A 10,454-nucleotide genomic window follows, 5' to 3' on the forward strand; every position below is an offset into this window, starting at 1 on the left:
TATTGTCTTACCTATTTTGTAAAACTTTTAAAATTTGAGCGTAAGCGGGACTTCTCTATATCTCATCTCTTTTGCTAAAAAAATCAATCACAACTAAGATGATGACCTTAAAAAAGACTAAAGTTGTGCATGTCAATAAGGGCAATGATAAGATTGTCATTACTTGATTGATGCATAACAGTTCTATGAGCCCTATGAAATGTAGAAAAATAGAAACAACCATTTCAACTTTAGTAAAGCAAGCAAACGGGCACACTATTTTGTTAAAACTAGTTGAGACACATGACATTTACTAACTACTCATCACCTTAAGGGCAAAGTTCTCATAAAACAAAAAAACATTCTTCAACACTAAAAAGACTATAGAAATAAGTCTTCTTTCTTTATTGTCGATGCCAACTCTAGTATTGACTCACATTTTGAATCACTAACTAGGATTCTAAGGGAGGATACTCATCAAAAGATTATGATGCTTGCACTTCTCCTTCTCGGTAATTATGTCGGTAACGATAACATACACTACATCCATAAAAGAACAATTAGCTTAAATGACTCGTATCATTGCCAAACTTACCAAGGCCATCAAGGAGAAATATCTGCAAATAGCCTCCCTCATGAACAAGGTTGAGGCATAGACACAAAATACAATTGAGCTAAGTTGGGGACTCACTCACGCAAAATACATCATGTCGAAGCAGATTGGGAGGTAAATTGTAGAATCTGTCTTAATGATGCCACTATTATTAAGAGAAAGCCCTTAAAAGTATGACATCATATAACAATAATGGATTTATTAATAAGATTATAATTTCCCAATTTTATCTATCTTATTCATGTTTTATACTTTATGAGCATTCTGGTCTGACTTTCTATTACATTGTAAATAACTTAGGTGCATCAAGAGTTGCATTGAAGATCTAAGTCATAAGTTCTTTGTAAAAGAAAATTTCTTCATAGTTGGTTTATGGACTTAGGTAATCCATTTAAGGTTGTAGTGCACTACCTCCAAATTGGATGGATGATTAATCTTAATAACTAGGATGAGGTTCCCATGGTGAGTGTAGTAGTGTGTATGATTGCTTACTGGACATGACCTATGGTGAGTCATGACATTGGTTATTAGGTAGTCATGATCTCACCAAGCTACTATACTGTATGAGTTCTCAACCTTGAAAGATACTAAACTTATCCTCAGTTACTTTGACCTATGAGTAAGACCCTAATATGGTTATATATTCTCTATAGATTAAGTCACTGTTGAAAAAGGCTAGTGACAACAAGTATTCTTAATAGAAACACCATGATATCTTATAGGTTTGAGACAAAGCACCCCCTTAGGTAATCATAAGGACATGTGATCATAAAATTTGTGTTCATAGTAATTCCTTTAGTGGAATTTGATGCATGCTATTAATGAACTAGAGTGCGTTAATTGATTACATGATATAAAGATCTAAGACTCAAGGATTGTAGAGGTAATCTTGATAGGTTGATAGGATTCACCTTATTGGATTACAAATTGTAGTTCATAGAGAGCTTGCATGCAATGCAAAGTGAGTCATGAACCTAAGTTCTTATATCTTAATGTAATATCATAGGATATTGGAGTGCAATTGACTCTTTGTGATGGGATGTTGGTATTAGAAATATCTGGATATCTTCATTCTCATCCTTAGAGTGTTTAGGGTTTACTTAGAGCTCACTAGATCTAAGCACAATGGAAACAACAACAATATTAAATCTTTTTAAATCTAGAGAGAAAAAAATGACCATACCTGTGGTATAGATGTTCTCAAATCAAATCCAATCCAAATAAGCAATGGAGTGTGCATTGTATATCTTGATAACCAAACAATCTTTCGCCTAATTACTCATCCTTAGAGTTAGACAATAAAGAAGGGTGAACTTCCCTCCATAGGGGGGAGCCTAGGGTTTCTCTTTGGAGTCTGAAAGATAAGAGCATAAAATAATGAAACCTTAAACCCCAAAAGAGATTTATATAGTTTTCCCTATAAGTTTAAGTTACTTGAACCCATCTTGGGTTTAGGTCACTTAATTTAACCTATTTGTGACTTAATTAATTAATTAACTCTATTGGACTCTAAGTAATGAATTAACTTAGTCTAGAAAGATCATTTATAAGATCTAGTATAATCTTGCATTTTTACTAAAATGCCCTTACACACACATATGAATTAGGAACCCTAAAGACCTCCTCAAAAAAATGCCATCAGGAGTATGAGCTTGAGTGCAAACAAGTAGGACCCATAGGAAAATACTGACTCCCTTAAAATCCAATTTTTAAGTTGACTCAATATCACTCTACAAAGAATAAATTGCACTTTAGTATCCTATGATACTAGAGTGAGACAAAACTCAAGCATGTGACTTACTATCCAATACATGTAGACCCCATGAACTGGTCTCTGTAATCTAATGAGGTAGATGTTATTAACCTTTCAAGATTATATCTCCAAATCTTGAGTCTGAAATCCTCTTATTATGTGATCAATTGACTTACTTTAACTCATAAGAGCATATGTCTATAGGGAATCCCAAATCACTTTATTCCTTATCCTAAGTTCACGTTAGGTGTATGAATAACTTCCTAGGGCTCTAAATCCTAGCAATGGAAGCAAAAAATACAATTTTTTAATATCAAGATCTAGAAGAACAATGTTATAGAAAACTTTACATGTGATTTGGACATTCCCAAATCAATTTTACATGGTAAAAAATATGCTTGAAGTATTTAGATGTCTAGTACACCCAAAATCTTCTGTCTGATGGCTCTAACCATAATCTTAGCACTCTAAAGGGTGAGTCTTTAGAAAGAAAGAAGTTTTTACTCTCTCTCTCTCTCTTTCTCTTTGTGTGGAGGTGAAAGACGATGGTCTTTAAAAGTGATAGAAACCCTAACTCTTAAGAGGGTATTTATAAGGTTTCCTAACTAGGCTTAAGTGACTTAAGTCTACTAAGGGCTTGGGTCACCCAATCTAACTTAACATGGGTCTTAATTGATTAATTAACCTCATAGGTGAAGGAAAAAACCCGGATCTCTCTGTTTCCCAAGTCCGGATCAAGTTAGGAACATGCATAACTATCCTAGGCTTTTTCTAAATCCTATGCACAAGGGAGAAAAACATTTTTATACTTTAAAAGGATTCATAAAGTGTTAATGAAAACCATACCTCAGATTCAGATGTTCTCGAATCAAATCCATATGGTGAAGATGAATATTGAAATCGCCGAAGTCTCGTAAACCCAAAGTCTTTTGTTTGGTGACTCAAACCTTGATCTCGACACACTTTTGGTGAGGGGAAAAAAATGGTGGAGTCTCTAGCTCTCTATCTTTTTGGATGGTGGAAGACAAAAGTTATGAAAACCCTAACCCCTATAAGGTATTTATAGGGTTTCTAAGTGGGCTAAAGTGACTTGAGTCCACATAGGCTTGGGTCACTTAATCTAGCCCAAAATGGGTTCTAATTGATTAATTAACCCAATAGGGCTTACTAATTAATCAATTAACCCAAGCTAGAGACCTTGTTCACTTATTGCTGTGCAACCTTGCGCAATTGCCAAAACACCCTTATGCACAAAAGTAAACTTAAAGTCAACTCGATCCTCATAATTTGTGCTAACAAGGTATATGAGCTCAGAGCGGGGACATTAGGACCCATAGGAATACTGGCTCCCTCAGAATCCAATTCTAAAGTTGATTCAACATCCCACTATAGAGAATCAACTGAACTCCAGTATCCTATGTAAATAACAATGAGACACCAAGTGCTCGGGTCTGTGACTTGCTATCCATTGTGTTTAATCTCCCCATGAACTGGTGTCCGTAGTCTAATAAGGTGAGCGCTATCAACCTTTCAAGACTACCTATACCTACCTTGAGTTATAGATCCTCCTATTGTGTGTTTAATTGACATATCTTAGCTCTTAAAGAGCTTATGTTAAGTTTCACTTAAAGAAGTACTATACCCATAGTTTTCATGAACACACCTTCTTAGAATCACCCAAGGGGACACACAGTCTCAACCCCAAGAGATATAATGGTGCTTCTATTGAGAATACCCATTGCTACCAGCTTTCATCAACAATGACTCAATCCATAGGGAATATATGATTAACTTACGATCTCACCCATGGGTTAAAGTCATTGTTAACTTTAGCATAAACTTAATAGTCTCTTAAGGTTGAAAGATAACATAATGAAACAGCTTGGTGAGGTCATGACTATTTGATAACCTTAAGTCATGACTCAATGTAGCTCCTGTCCAATATGCAACCATACACACTAATGCACTTACCATGGGAAACCCATCCTAATAGTCAAGTCCAGTCATCCTTCCAATTAGGAGGTGGTGCTTTACAGCCTCTAATGGGTTGCCTAAGTCCATGAACCGACTGTGAACAAGTCATTTATTTGTAAGGAACCCATAGCCTAGATCTTCTGTACAACTCTTAATGCACCTAAATCGCATACAATGCAAAAGATACAAACAAGAATGCTCATAAAGTATAATACATGAAATAAGGATAGATAAAAGTGAAATTGGAATATCATTAAATAAATAATGAATTTCAAATTTATTGCATCATGTCATGCTTTTAAGGACTCTATCTTAACAATGGGGTCATCCAATTAATTCATTACCCTAATTCAGAAACCTTGTTTACTAACTCCTGTGATCTCCACCATCTTAATGCCTATACACAAATAAGAGTTATTGGATAGAAGATCTTGAGTATACGAGAAAACACTAGAATCACACAGGCGATATGCACGAGAATTGCATGGAATGTGCATAGTCCTCGTGCACAAGAATCGCACGAGATGCACACGTGGGTAGTAGCATGATAAAAGATTTTCTAGTTTTTCTAAGTATATTATTCACCGCAAGGAATTAATCTGGGAATATCCAAATCCAGGTGTGAGCACTTTTGATCTGAATCTTTATCCTAATATGATTTTTGAAGTCATTCTTGTCCATTACATTAGATATAGAGATCCTTAGGGATAAATGCATGCACCCTACGAGATCCAAGGCATGGAAACAACGTAATCCAAGGTTCTCAACAAATAACAACAATATTAAGCTCGAGTTCATTACTTACTATCCACCACATGCAAACTTCTCATGAACCTGTGTTCACAATCAAACAAGGTAGTTGTAGACCCCTCTTGTGGACCAAGGAATTTTCTTTTTGGATTGTGAGAGCTTGGTCTCTTAGAGTGAGTTGAACATTTCATTTCCAGGAGTGGGGATGGCTTCCGAAGGTGAGCAAGCTGTTGAGACATTTGGCAAGGATGTGACCACTTTGCCATGGTAGTGGTTGAAGCAGTGGGAACTGGTGGAAGCTTAAAAAAGAAGAAACAGAGCAAGTGGGGCAATGAGGTAGTTGCAGGCTTGGGAGAGAGGAGAGCAGCTTGAGGAGAGGGGAAGAACAGAAGTGGAGGAGAGGACTTTTGCGGATTTTGGAAGAAACTATGGGATCTTGTGCTTGAAACCAAGCAATCCTTGTAGGTACAGTTGTGCATACTTGGGACTTTCACATTTCGACACCATTTTGCTATGTTTCTCATAAAAATTTGAGATTGTCTTTGATGATTAAGTGTAGACATTAGAAAATATGCATGCCTGGAGTCATCTGCATACACTTCCTGTTTATTCCCTTTATTTATATAGGATATGACATTATGTTCGGTTTCTTTGGTTTTGTTTTGGTTCTCTTGTGAGATGCATGTAATCACATTTTTTGGTTTGATTAAAAATCCGATCGTTTCCAATCATTGGTTTAGGCCTATTAATCAAAGTATGAGATGAGGCTTTGTTCAATGTTTCATTGTTTCATTTCATCTTCTCCATCCATGCTCTATTTTTTTATTTATTATTTATTTTATTTATTTTATACTTTATTCCTGGTGTTCACTCTTATAGAAAATGTTAGATTGCTCCTAGTCTTGTCATCCTCCAAACCCATCACTATGTGTCATACCCACCAACCCCATCCTTCCCAACCTGTCACGGTCTGGGCAACTTGCACAGTCACCCGTCATACCCTACCCGTTTCACCATGGTTGCGATTTCTCTCCAATAGCTCCATCTCATCCTCTTCAAAGTTGGATGGCCAATGACATTGCTCCAAGTGGCCAGCTCACCACCACCTCCGACATTGAGAACTTCCTCGTTTCCCTGATGGTATTAACGATAATAAAATCATGAATCGTTGTCGTGCCCAGTCCCTCCGCTTCGATACCGAGATCTTCATTGAAACTGTCACCAGGGTTATTTTTTTCCCCCACTTAAACTTCTTCCCATTATCTCTCATACATATGCAACCATCATATCTAATTTTCTCACTATTTCCACCACTCAAACATCTTCCCATTCTCTCTCATGCATATGCCGCCATCATACCCATTTTTTTTACTATTTCCACCACTCAAACATCTTCCCATTCTCTCTCATGCGTATGCAACCACCAAACCCATTTTTATCACTATTTCTTCCACTTAAAATTCTTCCAATTCTTTCTCATGCACATACAGTCCACATGTAGGCTTGTTCCCAACCTTGGTGTCTTTAATACTTGGTGGTCTCCACACATTATGATGAGAGTAGATGTAATTCCCAAATAGTTTACCACCTAACCACTCCATCACGAGCCTACGCTCATGCATGGCCACCTTTGGCATGCGATCCTAAAGACCACATTCCATCTTTTTTTTTTTTTTTCAATTCTTCATTTTTTTATATCAAAGTTTAATTTTCCAAAATTCCAATTTTCAAATCTAATTTTCAAAACCTCCATTTTCAAATAATTTTCCAAATTTCAAAATTTTAAATTTAATTGTCAAAACTTCCATTTTCAAATAATTTTCCAAAATTCCCATTTTCAAATTTAATTTTCAAAACTTCCATTTTCAAATACTTTTCAAAATTTCCAATTTTCAAAACTATCATTTTGAATCCCATTCTCGAATAATTCTTCAAGGTTCTAATTTTTAAAACTTCCATTTTCAAATAATTTTCCAAAATTCCTATTTTCAAATTTAATTTTCAAAACTTCAATTTTCAAATACTTTTCAAAATTTCCAATTTTCAAAACTATCATTTTCAAAATTCCAATTTTCAAAACTCCCATTTTCAATTTTTTAAAATTTAATTTTTAAGATTTCAATTTTCAAAACTCTAGTTTTCTTTCAAATAATTTTGATTCCATTCCAGTTTTCAAAATTTTTAAATTCTGCAACTTTTCATCCTTTATTAGAGTTTTGGGTAAAAAAATCTCGTTTTTAGTAAACTTGCTATATTTCCCTTCAAGTAAGCACTTTCACAAATTTTTTTTGATTTTCAAATAATCTTTTATTTTTCTTGATTTTAAATAAGCATAAATATGATATTCATAATTCCACAACAATGGAATTTGTGAGATTAATTCATGCAAAATCAATTGGGCTTTGGTGGGGGCCCTACATATGAGTTTTCTCTTCTGATTGTTAACTGTTATACTTAATGAATATTATTTGATCCTTGTCTTGCTCTTTGATATGCATGTGATAATTTTATATTTGAGTTAACCTTATTTCCATGATAACACACCATTACTTGCAGCTAAGGTACGATCTTAGTCCCACTTTGCTTATTCTTATGCATGATTCGTTTTATTATTTGATCATTTCATTGGTATCTATTGATTTCCTTATCAATTGTCACACTTGTTTTACATTATTTAGTAGAGACCCATTTTTAGCGACCTAGAGGGGTGCTATGATCTTTTTATTGTACCTTTCCAATAAGTAACCTAACCCCCGGACTCGATTCAATTTTTCACATACCTGGTTTTCCAAATAATGAGTTACACTTAAAGTTTTCTTTCTTATTTTGTTTTCTCTTTAAAAATAAAACAAAAATAAGTGGCGACTCTAAGTTTTTTTAAAAAAAAAAATTATATTTTTCATCAAATAAATAAAAAGTGAGTCATGTCATCGAGTGAGAACTCATCGAGCAAAATGCAGGGTCCATAGTAGTGTTATCACCTATCAAGATTACCTCTCCAATCATTGAGTTACAAATATCATTTATTATGTGGTCAATTGACATACTTTACCTCCAAGACATATATATCAAATGTTCACTAAAGGAAATGTTATGGTCATAGTATTTTAGATTACATGTCCTTTCGATCATCCAAGAGGATACATTATCTCAAACCCATGAGATATCATGGTACTTCTATTGAGAATGCCTGTTGCCACTAGTCTCCATCAATAGTGACCTAATCCATAGGGATATATGTCCACCTTAGGGTCTTACCCATAGGTTAAAGTCTCATGTTAACTTTGACACAAACTCAACATCCTCTCAAGGTTAAGAGTCCATGTAGTATAATACATTAGTCAATCATGACAATTAATGGTCTTACAATATGTCATACTTTTAAGAGTTTTATCCTAACAATTAGGTAATAACTACTTCATAGCATTAAGTCATAACTTACCATAGGTCCTGTCCAATATATAATCATACACACTAGTGCACTCATCATGAGAAAACTTACCATAGGTCCTATCCAATATATAATCATACACACTAGTGCACTCATCATGAGAAACTCATCCCAATAGTTAAGACCATCCATCCCTCCAATTAGGAGGTAGTGCACTATAGTCTTTATTGGATTATCCAAATCCATGAACTAAATGTGGATAACTTATCTATTTACAAGGAACCCATGACTTATGTCCTCTATGTAACTCTTAATACACCTAAATAATGTATAATGTAAGAGATATGAGCATGTATGCTCAAATAACTAATTAACACATATGAGATAATAAGTAGGAAACTAAGAAATATAGATAAATAAATTTATAAATGAATCTTAATTTGTTACATCATGTCATGTTTTATAGGGCTCAATCCAAACAAACTCCCATTAGCCTTAAAAAATGTTGGGAACACATCTAATACCTAAGTCATCTCTATGAGCATCGAAGACTCTAGTAGACAAAGTCTTCGTGAAGGGATCTGCTAAGTTCTCTGCAGAAGCAATCTTTTCCACAACCATATTTCTTTTCAATACTATCTCACATATCAAGTGATACTTTCTCTCAATGTTCTTACCTTTCTAGTGGTTTTTTTATTCTTTAGACTATGCCATTTCCCCACTGCTATTGCAAAATAGTACTAAGGGCAATACAACCAAGGATACTACCAATATCATCATGAACTTTCGAAGCCAAACAACTTCCTTTATTGCTTCAAAAGTAGCAATACTTGACTTCCATAGTGGAGTCAATAATACAAGATTGCTTCACACTTCTCCAATTAACAACCCTACCACTTGGAGTGAATAAAAACCTAGAGGTAGACTTGTGAGAGTGTTTATTAGATTGAAAGTCTAAATCCGTATACCTAAGGGGTAATAACTCATCACAATAATACACCAACATATAATCCTTCATTCTCCAAAGATACTTGAGTATATGCTTGACTGTCATCTAATGTTTCATACTTAGATTGGTTTGATATCTACTCACAATCCCTACAACAAATAAAATATTTAGCATAGTACATAGCATCACATACATAAAGCTATCCACTCCTGAAGCATAGGGTACCACCCTCATACGATCTTTGACACCGATCTTGAGAAAGAGGCACTCCATGCTTGAAGAATATTGAACATTTCTTAGAGTCTTGTATCACATGATTGACCAAAAACTTGTCAAAGTAGGTGGCTTGAGACAAAACAATCTTCCTATTCTTGCAATCCTGAAGGACCTTAATCCCAAGACTATATTACACCTCACCTAGATCGTTCATATAAAATTGAGTAAATAACTAGATCTTGACTAATGACAATAATGTTAGGATAGAGTCCTTAAAATCATGACATTATGTAATAGATTTGGAATCCGTTATTTATTTAATGATATTTCAAATTGACTTTTATTGATCCTTATTCCATGTATTGTATTTTATAAGCATTCTCGCCTAGCATCTTTTGCATTGTCTATGATTTAGGTGCATTAAGAGTTGTGTGGAAGATCCAAGCCATGGGTTCCTTGTAAATAAATGACTTGTTCACAATTAATTAGTGGGTCTAGGCAACCCATTAGAAAGTGTAGTGCACCACCTCTTAATTGAAGAGATGGATGGTCTTGACTATCGGGATGAGTTTCCCATTATGAGTGCACTAGTGTGTATGACTACATATTGGACAGGACTTACGGTAAGTTATGACTTAAAACTATCAAGTAGTCATTACCTCATTGTTAGGATAAAAATCTTAAAAATATGATATGATGTAATAGATTTGGAATTCGTTATTTATTTAATGATATTTCGATTTTACTTTTATTTATTCTTATTCCATGTGCTGTACTTTATAAGCATTCTCGTCTAACATCTTTTGCATTGTATGTGATTTAGGTTGCA

The sequence above is a fragment of the Vitis vinifera genome, chromosome 1, assembly GCF_030704535.1.
Source record: "Vitis vinifera cultivar Pinot Noir 40024 chromosome 1, ASM3070453v1".
Lineage (NCBI taxonomy): Eukaryota > Viridiplantae > Streptophyta > Magnoliopsida > Vitales > Vitaceae > Vitis > Vitis vinifera.